The sequence below is a fragment of the Sapajus apella genome, unplaced genomic scaffold (assembly GCF_009761245.1).
Source record: "Sapajus apella isolate SASKATOON/1434 unplaced genomic scaffold, GSC_monkey_1.0 scaffold9, whole genome shotgun sequence".
NCBI lineage: Eukaryota > Metazoa > Chordata > Mammalia > Primates > Cebidae > Sapajus > Sapajus apella.
The window spans coordinates 16,473,852-16,490,138 of NW_022436949.1; positions in this window are offsets into that span (position 1 = coordinate 16,473,852).

Here is a 16,287-nt window from a genome sequence, read left to right on the forward strand (position 1 = left end):
CTATGCAACCACAAAAAAGAATGAAATTGTGTCTTTTGCAACAACATTGGTAAAGCTGGAGAACATTGTTCTCAGTAAAATAATCCAGAAACAAAATATCAAATATTGCATGTATTCATTTACAAGTGGGAGCTAAACAATGGGTATGCATGGAAATAAAGATGGAGATTATAGCTATGAGGGACACCAAAAGAGCTGATGGGACAGAAGTGAGGGTCAAAAATTACCTTTTGGTTACAATTGTTCACTATTTGGGTAATGGGTACATGAGAATCCCAAACTCCACCATTACATAATATATCCATGTAACAAACCTGCGCATTTACCTCCTGAAACTGTAATTTAAAAACATATTCTTATGCTTCCCTCCTTTTTGAACATATGAAAGCTAATTATAATAACTAATTTATGTCATCTGTGTTATTTTTTAATGTTTTTATTGATTACTTTTTCCTTATCATAGTTTTGATTTTCCTATCTTTTACATGTTTGATAACTGTTAAGTGGTTGCCAGAAACTATAAATTTTACTTTTTTATGTGTTAAATGTTTTGTATATCTTTACACATCTTGGCCCTTTGTTCGGTGACACACTTAAGTTACTGGAAACAGTTTTATCCTTTAAAGGGTTGGTTTGAAGTTTAGGTGGGCAGGCACAGAGTAGCTATTACCTTAGAGTAAAATTTGACTCACTATGGAAACAACATCCTTCTGGGTATTCTACCCAATATTTCCTGTTTTATTTATTTTTTTTTTTTATTCTGGCTGGCGAGAACACAAATAATTCCTAGCCATGCGTGAATGTCAGGAATTGTTCCACTTGCTCTTTGTAGATACTCTTTCCAAAAGCTCCTGAAATTTTGCTATAAATATTCTTTGATTTTGGTCAATGTAAGACTCAAAGGGATCTCCCTGCAAATCTCCAGATTCCTCACCTCTCCTCTCCTCCCCTCCCTTCCCCTCCCCTCTCCTCTCCCACGTGTGTGTGTGTGTGTGTGTGTGTGTGTGTGTGTGTGTGTGTGTGTGTGTGTGTGTGTGGTGTGTATAGTTCGTTCTTCTCTGGAGCTCTACCCTATGAATTCCAGCTTCCATGGTCTCCCCAAGTTCTACCACTGTCCCTTCAACTCAAGTGGCTACCAGGCTTTGTTTATATTTCTGCTCGTACTGCAGACTAGAATCTCCATTTGGTTATCTTCCTTCAGGTGTCATTGCCCTCTGCTGCATTTTGTCTCATTTCTGAAAACTGCTGCTTTATGTATTTTGTCTAGTTCTTTGCTTGCCTAGGTCAGGAGGGTAAAATCATCCTCTATTGTTCCTTCATGGCTGAAAACAGAAGGTAGCACATTGTTTTTATAGTTAGGCAAAATATAAAATATATACTTATTACTGTCTTTATACAATTGAAAATCCCTGGGTTAGTGGAAGTATTTTTTTCTGAAACATATTTTGGAGGTAGGTTACATGACCAGAATCACAATTAAGTGTCTACTGCCCATTTCTTCTGAATTGCATGAGATAATTAGCATCAACACACAGATTCTCATTGTGCTTCCAGAGACTAGAGAGTTCGGGTCATTATTAAGAACATAATTTTCATGTACTAAGTATAGATATGGATAAATGTGGTAAATATATTTATCAATAAGATTCCTTAAAATTTTCAAAAAATCTTTGTTTGCTTTAATTGAATATGGTTGGGAAAGAGAATAGTTTAACCTGCAGATAAATCTACACAATAATTTTCTACCAATACTATTATAATGTAGACTTTGTAAAGAATAAAAATGGAGGAAGCAAATTACTTGAAAAAGTATTTATGGACATTGATACCTATATAGCACTGGTAGATAATAAGTAATGGTAACAAAAGAGCTAGAAAGAAAATAAGAGAATAAAAGTCAAAGTAAACACAATTTATGTTTTATTAATGTCTTGAGATTATGATCACTGAAAGCTATATGCTTACTAAATTAAACTTAGAGTGTAAAGTGCATGGAGGTGTAGTATTAGCAAATTTTAGAAGCAGAAAACTCTGGTAAGAGTTTGGCTAAAGTAATTAAAAGACAAGTTTATAAAAGAAAAGATAATAATGGTTTATCTCCAAGACACTGATGAGAGTTACCTCAGCTGCTTAACATAATTGACAGTTTCCCTGAGTTCACATCTATATATTTTTACCACTTTTTGCAATATAATTATCCCTGAACTGAAAAGTAATAATACAACTATTTTATATGTATGAGGGACTCTCCTGTCTTTATATTTTAGGGTTAAGTAGAGCTGGTGTATCAAAGAGATCCTAAATAAAATGGAATAGACAACATGAAATTTAATGCCTCTCTCATTACAGTTTTAAAAACAGTGATCCATTTTTGTTCCATACAGACCCTAATGTCATTCAAGCAATCGCTTCACATCCCATATGATGCTGCTGTTGTCTTTACTCTTCAAGCCCACAACTGGTTCTAATAATACAGGAGAAGAAATAGTACTTAGAGGACATACATTTATGTCATGAGTCCTAGATCTGGAATTTGTGTATGTTACTTGTGCTCATAGTCTATTGTTCAGAACTCAACCAGTAATGAGTAACTGTAGACCTATCTAGTTGAATTGCTTTATGCTAAGCCAAAATTTTATTGCAACAATAGAAGAGATATTATTAGATATTATGAGTCTTTACTATGATTCTACATGTCAACTCCCAAACTTACATTCTTCCTAAAAAAAAAAAAAAAATCTATAATCAAGGGACAAAGCCTCAACTCAACTCAAAATCAATTTTCTTCAAAGTTAATTTTCATCAATATCTGTGTCCATTTCACTCTGTATCCCAATATTTAGTCATAGCATTTGACTGGTAGAACTTAAATCACCCAAAACATTAACTCCTCTCACCTATATGAAAATATCTCTAAATATGTACCCAAAATATTTCATTCACTTGTTAAACCTTCTGCAAACATTTATTGAGCTGGTAGAATACCATACTGGGCACTTGTCTAATCATACCACTTTAGAAAAAAATAAGTCCTTTTGGATAAAGAATTGGCCAAAGGAACTACCAAAGAGTCATTTTACAGGACTCAATATGATTGAATACAAATGGTATAGGAGGATGAGGGTCCATTTTCTGCAAGTGTGAAAATGTGGTGTTATACACCAGGGTATATAACAATGGTAGAACAGATTCATAAAAATAACTTTCAGCTTTTTATATTAACCTTGTGGTTCCTGTGAGACATCGGGTAGATGTCTGGTAAATCAGTGGAAATACAGATTAAGAGCTAAGGATAGAAGTCTGATGTAAAATCATAACTTTGAGCTTGTTATCATATCAGCAGAAATTCAATGATGCATGTCAGAAAGACCGTATAGGAATAGAATAGCCACTGAGGCTTATACAACACTAAATTTAAACTACAGATAGAAAAAAGTCCAGTAAAAGAGAACAGTGTGTCATAATCAGAATAGGAATACCTTGAGAAGATAAAGACGTACCTTTAAGTTCCTTGAAGATAGGTGCTGTGTCTGTTCGTCTTTCCAACATGGTACATGGAGCAAAGGGAGGATACCATAAATAGCGACAGAATTGAAAATGACTGTTCTGTGTGGTGATGTGTTGTACATAATTTCTGTAATACTTTTTTTTTTCTAATTTTGTTAAAAGTGATAAATATTTCCCCAAAACTATGTATCTGCATTTCAAATGATCTCTCATAACATATTTAAATAAATAAAATGCCACAATCTAAAGATATGAACAAGTGTAAGACTGGTGATATAAATTATCAGAAGCTTTCAGAACTGTGTTACCAACTTATATTTCCATTTTCTCTCGATGCACAGGACCATTACAAGCACTACTTTTATCTTTTCGCTAATTTTTTCATTTCGCTAATTTGATAGGTAAGTCATGTTTTCTGAATAAATTGAGCCATTGATTCTGTGATTCTGTGTGACACCAGTGATTTCACCATTCTATACTGAACCTAAATAGCTTACAGTAGATACTACATTCCATTAATTTTGATATTTGTATAATGGCTTTTTATTAATATTATGTGGTTTTTCGACTTCGAGGTGGAACATTTCATAAAGCCTAATCACAACTGCAATTACTTCATGTATTTTCCCATATATTACATAGGTATATCCAAAAATCCAACCAAAATAATCACATTTTATTGATATTAATAGTTTTCTTCTTTTTAAAACACATGTGTCTTTCTTCTTTCCTTTTTCTGTTATGATATTCTTGCCTTGCCAAGTCAAATTCACTCTAGATAGGGATATTCAATGAATCTAAATTTAGGTATTAGAAAATGCACTCTCATTCCCTTCTATTTATTTGTCTCTTATTCATGCTTATACTTAAGTCACCAGAACAAGTTAATTTAAGCAGAGTTACTTGTATGACTTGAAAAAAGTTGAGGAGCCAGGTTGATGCTTGCAGTAATACAGCAGGTATATATGGAGGTACATGTATATATAAATTGATAGCTAAATAGATTTTTACTGAAATTTACTATTTGCAACTCCACCCAATCTCCCGATTTATGTTTTGACTCTTTGACCAAGTTCTTTGCTATATTTTTATAATACATACAATCAAAGTCAAACCAAAATAATACCTGATTTTTAACTTAGTCATCTAACTGTAAGACGAGTATCTTTGACCATATATCTCCTGGTATTTGTTACTAGTAATTCAAGCAATGAGAAGTACATAGAGAGTAGTAGCACAGGTACATCATGAGGGATGGTACTTTGTCTATTTTTTATTTTAGTACTATTGCAGGCCAAACACAATATTTTTTCAATAAACAAAATAAATGATTGTGTTTTATGAAGTAACAAGCTTTAATGAGAAATGTAGCATCAAGCAAAAGAGAAAATAGAAAAAATGCCTAGTTCTTCAAGGCTTTTCATATTTCTGTGTTCTTGTATTCCTTCCTTCCCATTCTCTTACTCTTACAGTTGGTTTATCACCAACTTTAGAACTTAGCCGTGGAAGGGCTACATTATAAGTTTTGTTCAACAGTTTTAAATTACTTTAGTAGAAGGAAATCATTGCCCATAACTATTATTCTCCCTGTTGATTTTAAGATGTTCTTCTGGAAAACCTTATTCTACTGCTAGTGCATACTGCTCTTATTGCTGAAATCTTATGTACTCTGTAGGCTCCGTAGGGACTTTTTTAGTCTACCACAGACAACACTTCTTTTCTTTAAAACCCTGACCATTCCACAGTTCATCCAAAAACTTCATAGGGAGCAATGTCTGACTCAAGCTGAAATAATTAAACTGCCAAAAAAAAAAAAAAAAAAGTTCCTTTCCCGGGAATAAACAGCAAAATTTCTGGTACTTATTTGTTTATGTTAGTCTCATTTTTGGCGTAGAGCACTTGTAAAAGGAGAACAGCTGTAGGATCCATATTATATCAATAATTGAGAGTGCTGTATATACACTGTGAAACATTTTTGTCTGTAGATGGAAGCACCTGGGGAAAAGAAGCTCTGGATCAAAGTAGGCTCATTCAGATCTCTAACAGAATTAACAAACAAAGGAGAGATAAAATACTGGAGGAAGACTGACCTTAGCTACAAAGATGTAATAACATATAGTAGCTCTGTTTGGATATGGTGAATTTCTAAATGATGTGATTAGAAAGCCATAAATATAGCTTTGTATTTATCATATAGAAAATTACTCTAGCTTAAATACATTTTTTGAACAAAATGTTTCCTGCATTTTAAAAATAACTTACTATAGCATATCATAGTTAGTATAAAATAGGTTACTTAAATCCATATATTTTCAATTTTGTAGCAGGATAATTGATAGCATTGTATAAAAAATACATAATACTCTTAATACAGCACTTTACAACAGGTAAAACAATGTACATTATTTACAAACACATACATGAGGTTAAATGATATTAAAGTGTTTGGGAATTATAAAAATAGAATTCACAAGCAGTGATCTCTGGGAAAGAACAAAAAGATTACATAGTAAAGATAATGATAAGGTTCTACTTTTAAAATTAAGTGGTTAGATTAGGGTATTCATTTTATAGTGTTTTACAGAAGCACATTATATAGACAATTGCAAATACATTATTTTAAATATTAAAGTGTTGTAATGATTTTCTGAAATTACATGCAAATAATTACCTTTACTATTGGTAAACTGAGGATACCTTTAAATGATGAATCAGATAAGTTATATGGGTAAGTTGTATTAATAACAGAAATGTATATGAAATGGCAAATTAATGAAACTTGAAGAGCTGTAATAACCAGAGAAATTTTAATAATACATAGAATATCGTCCAAAAATATTTTTAGTTGTACTTTAGGTTCTGGGTTCCATGTGCAGATCATGCAGGACTGTTGCATAGGTACATATGTGGCAATGTGGTTTGCTGCCTCCATCCCCCCCATCACCTATATATGGCGTTTCTCCCCATGTTATCCCTCCCCAACCTCCCTATTCCCCACTGTCCCTCCCCAGCACCCCCCAACAGACCCCAGTGTGTGATGTTCCCTTCCCTGTGTCCATGTGTTCTCATTGTTCAATACCCGCCTATGAGTGAGAACATGTGGTGTTTGATTTTCTGTTCTTGTGTCAGTTTACTGAGAATGATGGTTTCCAGATTCATCCATGTGCCTACAAAGGACACAAACTCATACTTTTTTAAGGCTGCATAATATTCCATGGTGGATATGTGCCACATTTTCCTTGTCCAGTCTACCATTGATGGGTTGGTTCCAGGTCTTTGCTGTTGTAAACAGCGCCACAGTGAACATACGTATGCATGTGTCTTTGCAATAGAATGATTTATAATCCTTTGGATATATACCCAGCCATGGGATTGCTGGGTCAAATGGAATTTCTATTTCTAGGTCCTGGAGGAATCGCTGTACTGTCTTCCACAATGGTTGAACTAATTTACACTCCCACCAACATTGTAAAAGTGTTCCTATTTCTCCACAATTCTCTCCAGCATCTGTTGTCTCTAGATTTTTTAATGATGGCCATTCTAACTGGTATGAGATGGTATCTCAATGTGGTTTTGATTTGCATTTCTCTAATGACCAGTGATGATGAGCATTTTTTCTTATGTCTGTTGGCCTCACATATGTCTTCTTTTGAAATGTGTCTGTTCATATCCTTGGCCCACTTTTGAATGGGTTTGTTTGTTTTTTTCTTGTAAATCTGTTTTAGTTCTTTGTAGATTCTGATTATTAGGCCTTTGTTAGATGTGTAGATTACAAAATTTTTTCCCCATTCTGTTGATTGCCGGTCAAAATTTTTTAACAATGGAGGATCCATTTGAGCATGATTAGGACAAAATATAAAGCCAGCTAAAATTGTTTTTCTTTGGAACCACAAAAAGTAAAAGAAAGCTCAAAAAGGAAGACTCTATGAAGTTCTCCGATGAAGAATCAATTGCTCCAAACACAGAACACCAAGAATATCAGAAGATACATATAAACATCTAACTGAAGAACAACTTACAAGATGAGGTGGTCAAAGCGTAGAAATGCTGTTGATGAGTTCAAACAAAATTTTTAAGGAAAGATGGATTTAAAGGAGTATTCTAAGCAGCAGAAATTAGAATGGAATTAAGAGATAGGACCAAAAGCTGGAAACAATATCAGATTCAGATAGACAGATTGGGAGACATAAGAAGCCCTTGAAATAAAGTTGTCAGACCTTTGTGGTGATTTTGGGGTACAAATACATGTGCTGACTGCCTGAGGTTTCCTGACTGCCTGACTCTCAACATTACAGAATAAAAATGAAAAAAAAAAAAAAAACTGCAGCCATATCCCTTACCCCGACACCCATACTCATACACATATACATAAACATAAACACGCCAGTCCTAGTGTTTATAGTTGTCATTTTTAATATTTTGGGATAAATCTACACTGTTAATAGAAATGAAAACTAATTATGTTAATTTATTATTTCCTTATTTGCTTTCTCCTTCGCAAAAAAAGACAGTTTTGTGGATGTAGGGAATTCTGCATTTTCTTTTTTCTAACCCAAGTTCTAGCACATTATTTGGTACATGTTAGGTATTTTAATAAAAATTCGCTAGATGAATTTATGACTTAAATTTATATTAAAACATGAATAATTAAATGAATAAGTGAATTAATAAGAACTGATTATTCTGAGACCAACTTTTACATAAAAACATAGTGGTTTCAGAAAAAGTATAAATAGAGCATGGATAGGACAAACTGTTAAACTGATAAGCAAACAACGAGTAAGTGAAATAGGAATATGAGAAACAGATTAAGTAAAAACAATGCATAGTGGTTTAATATTTATATATATAAATTTTTGCTAAGTTTAATCAGAATATTTTTATGATTCTTATTTTTAAAAGACATATTTAATCAGTCTTTTTTATAATACAAAATTAAAAATTCTTCCAAATAGCATATAAAACAATATGGGATGAAACACTACAGTATGTGTTGAAACAATATAACACGAGTTTTACATTTATTATTACAATATACAATGTTTAATGTTTGATGCATAAAGTGCGTCAAATTGTTCAAAAAATAACCATTTTCATAGGAATGCTGACTTTTCTGTTATTGAATGATGTAAGATAGAAAATAATATAGATTTGTTCTAAAAATGGACATAATATAAAAGCATAGCTATTTAATTTTTTGATTTATAAAAGATTTTGGCTGAGCAGATTTTCTGATTATTCACTTGCCTCTTGCTGTATATATATAAGTTGAACCCAATGTTGAATCTTGAAAAGAATTCTAGTTCTATAACATGCAAGCATATATATATGAAACTGTAGTGAGTACTGAATTATATGGTCAATATCAGATGTATTATCAGTTATATGACTAGTTTTTCTTTTTGTGCAAGTTACTTTCCATATCCTTACCATAGTAGCTTCTATATGTAGTATACCTATAATATCTTGCATAACATCAAAACAAATAATTCTTGTTTTTTATATAAGATTTTCTGCTTTTAATTTTTGAGGATACAGAGTAGGTATATATATTTATAAGATACATGAGATATGTTGATACAGGCATACAATGCATAATAATCACATCAGGGCAAAGGGAGTATCCATTACCTTAAGCATTTGTCCTTTTTTGTGTTATAAAAATTCAGTTACATTCTTTTAGTTTTTTAAAATGTACAATAAATAAATTAGTATTGACTAATTTATGTAGTAGTCACCCTGTTGTACTATCAAATACTAGATCTTATACATTATATCTAACTAGGTATTGGTGTTCATTAATCATCCCCACTTCCTTTTCTTTCACCATTACCTGTCCAAGCCTCTGGTAACCATCATTCAACTCTCTGCCTCCCTGAATTCAATCGATGTAATTTTTAGCTCCCAGAAATAAGTGAGAACATGTGAAGTTTGTCTTTATGTGCTTGACTATTTCACTTTGGCATCATGATCATCAGTTACATCCATGTTGTTGGAAATGATAGGATCTCATTCTTTTCTATGGCTGAATAGGTACTCCATTACTTACATGTACATTTTTTTAATCCAGTAGTCTGTGGATAGATGCTTAAGTCGTTTTCAAATTTTTGCTATTGTGAATATTGCTGCAATAAACATGAGAATGTGGATGTTATTTCAACATACTGAATTCATTTTGAAAGGTTATACATCAGCTGTGGAGTTGCCAGATCCTCCTATTTTCAGTTGTTGGCGGAACCTCCAAACTGCTCTCTATTATGGTTATGCTAACTTACATTTGTACCAACAGTGTACAAGAGTTCACTTTCCTCCATGTCCGCACTGGCATTTGTTGTATCCTATCTTTTGGATAAAAGTCATTTTAAGTGGGGTGAGATGATATCTCATTGTAGTTATGATTTGGAATTTTCTGGTGATCAATGATGTTGATCACCTTTTTATGTACCTTTTGTCATTTGTATTTTTTTGAGAAATGTATCTTCAGATCTTCCATCCATTTTTAATAGGATTATTAGATATTTTTCCCATAGAGTTATTTGAGCTCTTTATATATCCTGGTTATTAATCCCTTGTCAAATGGATAGTTGGGAAATATTTTCTTCTATTCTGTCTCTTCACTTTATGGATTATTTTCTTTGTTGTGGAGAGGCTTTTTAACTTGACATGATCCCATTTGTCCATTTTTGCTTTTGTTGCCCATACTTGTGGGGTATTACTTAAGAAATCTTGGCCCACTCCAACGTCCTGGAGAGTTTGCTCAAGATTTTGTTTTAGTAGGTTCATAGTTTGAGGTCTTAGACTTAAGTCTTTAATCAGTTATGATTTGATTTTTGTATATGGCAATAGATGCCGTTTATTTCTCTTGCTGATTGCTCTAGCTAGGACTTCCATTACCATACTGAATAACGGTGGTGAAAGTGGGCATTTTTGTCCACTTCATTACTGAAGGGAAAGTCTTTTAGTTTTTCTCCATTCAGTGTAACACTAGCTGTGGGTATGTCATATGTGACTGTTACTATATTGAGGTATATTCTTTCTATCCTCAGTTGTTTGTTGTTTTTTTGGGGGGGTGTTAATCATGAAGGGTTTTATCAAATGCTTTTCCGGTATCAATTGAAATGATCATGTATTTTTTGTTATTCTGTGGATATGACATATCACATTCATTGATTTGTGTATATTGAACTATCCTTGCATCCCTGGAATAAATCTCATTTAGTCATGATGAATTGTGTTTTAATATGTTGTTGATTTTGGTTGGCTAATATTTTGTTGAGGAATTTTGGAGTTAAAATTCATTAGGGATATGGGTCTGTAGGTTTTGGTATTAGGATAATACTGGCCTTGTAGAATGAGTTTGAAATCATTTCCACCTTCCCAATTTTTGGAATAATATGAGTAGGATTGGTATTAGTTCTTCTTAAATGTTTGATAAAATTCAACAGTGAAATCATTGGATCAAGGGCTTTTTGCTGGGAAACATTTTGTTATGACTTTGCTCTCTTGTTATTGGTCTGTTCAGGTTTTGGATTTCTTTATGATTCAATCTTAGTACGTTTTATGTGTCTAGGAATTCATACAGTTGTCTATATTTTCTAATTTATTGCTTTGTAGTTGCTCTTAATACCCCCTAATGATTCTTTGAATTTATGTGATATCATTTATAATATATCATTTTCCATCTTTAATTTTATTTCGGCCTTTTCTCTTTTCTTCTTACTATGGCTAATACTTTGCCAATTTAATCTTTTCAAAAAACCAACTTTTCATTGCATTGATCTTTTGTATTATTTTCTCTGTTTCAATTTCATTTATTTCTGCTTTGATCTTCATTATTATTTTCTTCTACTAGTTTGAGGTTACTTAGTTGCTCTTGCTTTACTAATTCGTTAAAAATTAGGTTGTTTATTTGAAGTTTTTTAACTTTTGTGATGGAGGCATTTATAGCCATCAAATTCCTTCTTGTTACTGCTTTCATTATATTTTATAGGTTTTGATATGTTGTGTTTCCATTATGATTTGTTTCAAACAATTTTTCATATCCTTTCTTAATTTCTTCATCGACCCCCTGGTTATTCAAGAGCATAGTTTTTAATTTCTGTGTGTTTGTATAGTTTACAAAATTCCTCGTTATTGATTTTGTTTTGATCCGTTATGGTCAGAGAAGATACTTGATATTATTTCATTTTTAAAATATTTCTTAAGACTTGTTTTGTGGTCTAACATATGATCTATTCTTGAGAATGATTTATATGCTGAGGAAAAGAATATGTATCCTGCAGCCATTGAATGAAATGTTCTGTAAATATCTATTAGGACCATTTGATCTAGAGTGAAGATTAAGTCTGATGTTTCTCTTGTGATTTTATGTCTAGAAAATCTGTCTTATGGTGAAAGTGTGTTATTGAAGTTTTCAGCTACTATTGTTGAGGTCTATCTCTACAGCTCTAATATTTGATTTATATATATGGATGCTCCAGTGTTATGTGCATATATATTTAAAATAGTTGTATTTTACTGCTGAATTGACACCATAATCATTATATAATGACCTTCTTTGCCTCTTTTGATGGTTTTTGTCTTGAAATCTATTTTGTCTGATGTAAGAATAGCTATTCCTGCTCTTTATTGTTTCCATTTGCAGGAAATCTCTTTCTATCCCTTTATTATTAGTATACATGTGTCGTTATAGATGAAGTGGGTTTATTTTGTAGGCAACAGTTCATTGAGTCTTTTTTAAAGGATCAGTTGAGCCACTTTATATCTTTTGACTGGAATGTTTAGTTCATTTAAATTCAATGTTATTAATAAGTAAGGACCTATTCCTGCCTTTTGTGATTAGTGTTTTTGGTTGTTTTGTGGTTTTTCTCTTCCTTTTTCTCCTTGCTCTCTTCCTTTTAGTGAAGATAATTTTCTCTGGTGGTATGATTTGATTTTTTGCTTTTGATTTTTTGTGTATCTGTTGCCTGTTTTTCAATTTGGGATTATCATGAGGCTTGCAAATAGTATCTTATAACCCATTATTTTAAATGTATAACAACACAGATTTTATAAACTAGCAATCAAGTACTAATAAAACTCTACATATTAACTGTCTCAACACTTTTTAACATTTTGTTGTTTACATACCACTATTAGTGTTATGATAGTCTGTGTTTTTCTATGTATTTATTATTACCAGTGAATTTTGAACATTCATTTGACTGCTTATTGCTTTTTTTTTTTTTTTTTTTTTTTTTTTTTTTATAGAGAGGGTTTTTCTCTGTTGCTCAGATTGGAGTTCAGCAGCATTACTGAGGCTGCCCACTGCAGCCTCAATCTCGTGGAATCAAGAGATCCTCCTACCTCACTTTCCCAAGTAGCTGGGACTGTAGACATGCCCATGCTCCACCATTTGTGGCTAATTTTTTATTCTTTTTAGAGAGAAGTTCTAACCATGTTGCCTAGGCTGGTCTCAAACCTCCTGGGCTCAAGTGATCCTGCCAAAGTGTCGGGTTTATAGATGTGAGCCACCACACCCAGACTCAATTGTTCATTAAGGTCCTTTTCTATTGGATTGAAGAACTCCTTTTCTCATTTCTTATATGACAGGTCGGATGTTGATAATATCCTTCAGTTTTTGTTTGTCTTGCAAAGACTCAATTTCTCCTTCATGTTTAAAGAATATTTTCACTTATCATACTATTCTAGGATTTGAGTTCCTATTTTTTTCTTCAGCACCTTAAATGTGCCATTCCACTCTCCGGCCTGTAAGGTTTCCATTGAAAAGCCTGCTTCCAGATGTATTGAAGATATATTGTGTGTCACTTGTTTATTGTATCTTGCTGGTTTTAGGATCCTTACTTTATCTTTGACTTTTGAGAGTTTCATTATGAAATGTCTTGAGGCAGTGGTATTTGGGTTAAATGTGTTTGATGTTCTAAAACATTTTTGTTTTGAATATCGATAGTTTTCTATAGATTTTGGGAAGTTCTCTGTTTTATTATCCTTTCGAATAAACTTTCTATCCTATCTCTCCCTTTCTCTCCTGTTTAAGGCCAGTTACTCTTAATTTTACCCGTTTGAGGCTATTTCCTTAATCTGGTTGGTGTGCTTCATTCTTTTTTATTTTTTGTTTCTCTGACTGTGTGTTGTCAAATAGCTTGTCATCAAGCTCACTACTTCTCTTGCTTAATCAATTCTGCAGATAAGAGACACCGATGTGGCTGGGTGTGGTGGCTCATGCCTGTATCCCAGCATTTTGGGAAGCCAACTCAGGTGAATCATGAGATCCCCCCTCTTGCTCTTCCCCCCGCTCCGCTCTCGCTCTTGCTCTCCCGACTCCCCGCTCCCCTCTCGCTCTCCCCCCAACTCCGCTCTCGCTCTCCCCGCTAAGCTGCCTGGAGCTCCAGAGAGGTGACACAAGTACTCTTGTGGTCAGGAGTTTGATACCAGCCTGGCCAACATGGTGAAACCCTGTCTCTACTAAAAATACAAAAAAATTAGCCAGGCATGGTGGCAGGTGCCTGTAATCCTAGCTACTCGGAAGGCTGAAGCAGGATTGCTTGAACCCAGGAGGTGGGGTTGCAGTGAGCCAAGACCATGCCACTGCAATCCAGCCTGGGCAACAGAGTGAGACTCCATCTCAAAAAAAAAAATAAAGACTCAGATGCATTCATCAGCATGTTAATTGCATGTTCAACTCCAAAATTTCTTCTTGATTCTTTTTAATTATTTCAGTTTCTTCATTAAGTTTATATGATAGGATTCTGAATCCCTTCTCTTGGTTATCTTGAATTTTTTTGAGTTTCCTCAAAACAGCCATTTTGAATTCTGTGTCTGAAAGGTCCCATATCACTGTCTCTCTGGAATTCATTCACGGTACTTTATTTTGTTCGTTTGGTGAGGTCATGTGTTTCCTGGATGGTGTCTTATTGTCGATGTTTGTCTGTGTCTGGGCATTGAAGAATTGAGTATTGCAATCATTGCAGTCTGGACTTGTTTGTTCCCATTCTTTTTGCAAAGGCTTTCCAGGTGAGAGAGGAGACCCTGTCATCACCTTTGATTTCACCTCCTCCCTCCTACCCTTTCAGATGGGAAGGAGGGTGAAGAAGGAAAAATAAAATACCAAAGAACTGGGAAAACGACTCCCTTTTTAGTTCTCAGCATATCTGCTGTTAACCTTGAAAGAGCTGCAAATGAATGCTATCCCCACCGGCTGGAGCCTGGCACTGGTTCACGCCCCCATAGACCAGGCTCCCTCCTGGAACACTTCTGCCAAAAAGCAGCCTGTTGCTTTTGTCTTGTCTCTATAAGCCCCCTCCCCTGCTGGTCCCCACTCATGCTGCATATGAATTAGCAAATCGATGAAGCTAAAAGATTGTAAGGTTGGACATCCAGCAAATGGACAATGACAGTCTTGCCTCAGTTTTCCCTTAGCATTGTAAGCCTATAAAAGAGGAGAGAAGCTTCAGCTTGGGGAGCTTAGTGAATGAGGAGGTAGAACCCCACAGCTCCAGGCAGAATAAAAAGCTACTTCCTTCCTTAGCTTCTGCTTCACAGGTATTCTAAGAACCTTGGGTGTTATCATCTACATTTTTGATCACTTCAGCCATATTTGCATTAGGAGGCATCCCAAACCTACTAACACTGTGGCTTTTGCAGACTCATAGAGGTACTGCTTTTGAGGTCTTGGATGCTATCTGAAGTATTCTCTGGATTACTCTTTTTCTCTTCCCTTACTTTCTTCCAAACAAATGGAGTCCCTCTTGCTCTCCCCCTGCTTCCCCCCTTCCACTCCCCCCCTTCCCCCCGCTCCGCTCTGCTCTCACTCTTGCTCTCCCCGTTAAGCTGCCTGGAGCTCCAGAGAGGTGACACAAGTACTCTTGTGGTCAGCACCACTGGTACTGTGCTTAGTCAGACCTGAAACCAGTAGAGCACTGAATCTCATCCAAGGCTTGCTGTAACCACAGCCTGGCTACCACTTGTGTTCCCTCAAGTCCCTAGTGCTCTACAATCTGCCAGAGGCAAACCCGGCCAGGTTGAATCTTTGCCTTGAGTGTGGTGAGTTCCCCCTGGCCCCAGGTCCAGAGATGCCATCTGAGATCCAGAGCCTAGAGTTGGAAACCCTGAGAATCTACATGGTGCTCTACTCTACCACAGCTGTGCTGGCACCCAAGACACAACACAAAGTCCTTTCCCTTCTTCTCTTTCCTTTCCATAAGCTAAGAAATCTCCCCCAATGGCCACCATCACCCTAGGCCCATGGCAAGAACTTCCTGGCTATCATCAGTATTCACTCAAGGCCCAATAACTCTTCAGTCAGGTTGTGATGAATTCTGCCAGGCCTGAGACACTCCCCTCAGGTGAATAGGTTCTCCTCTGTTCCAGTATAGATCTAGAAATTCTGCCTAAGAGCCAAGACCTTAAATTGGTACCTCCAAGAGCAGACTTGGTGCTCTACCCCATTGTGGCTGAGTGTATACCTAAGCTGCGAGACAAAGTCCCCTTTACTCTTTCCTCTTTTTTTCCCTCAAGCAGAAGGTTTCTCTCCCTGTAGCCACCACAGCTGGAAATGTGCCGGATCACACCTGAAGCCAGCGTATCTCAGAAACCCACCCAATTGCATGGTGAATACTACCTGGCTACCACTTCTGATGTTTCAGAGCCCAAGAGGTCTTTGGTCAGCATATAACTAATCCTACCAGAACTCGATCCTTCCCTTCAAGGTAGCAGGTTCTTTTCTGGCCCAGGGTGTGTCTAGAAATGACATCCACATGGTAGGGTCTGGAATAGGGACCT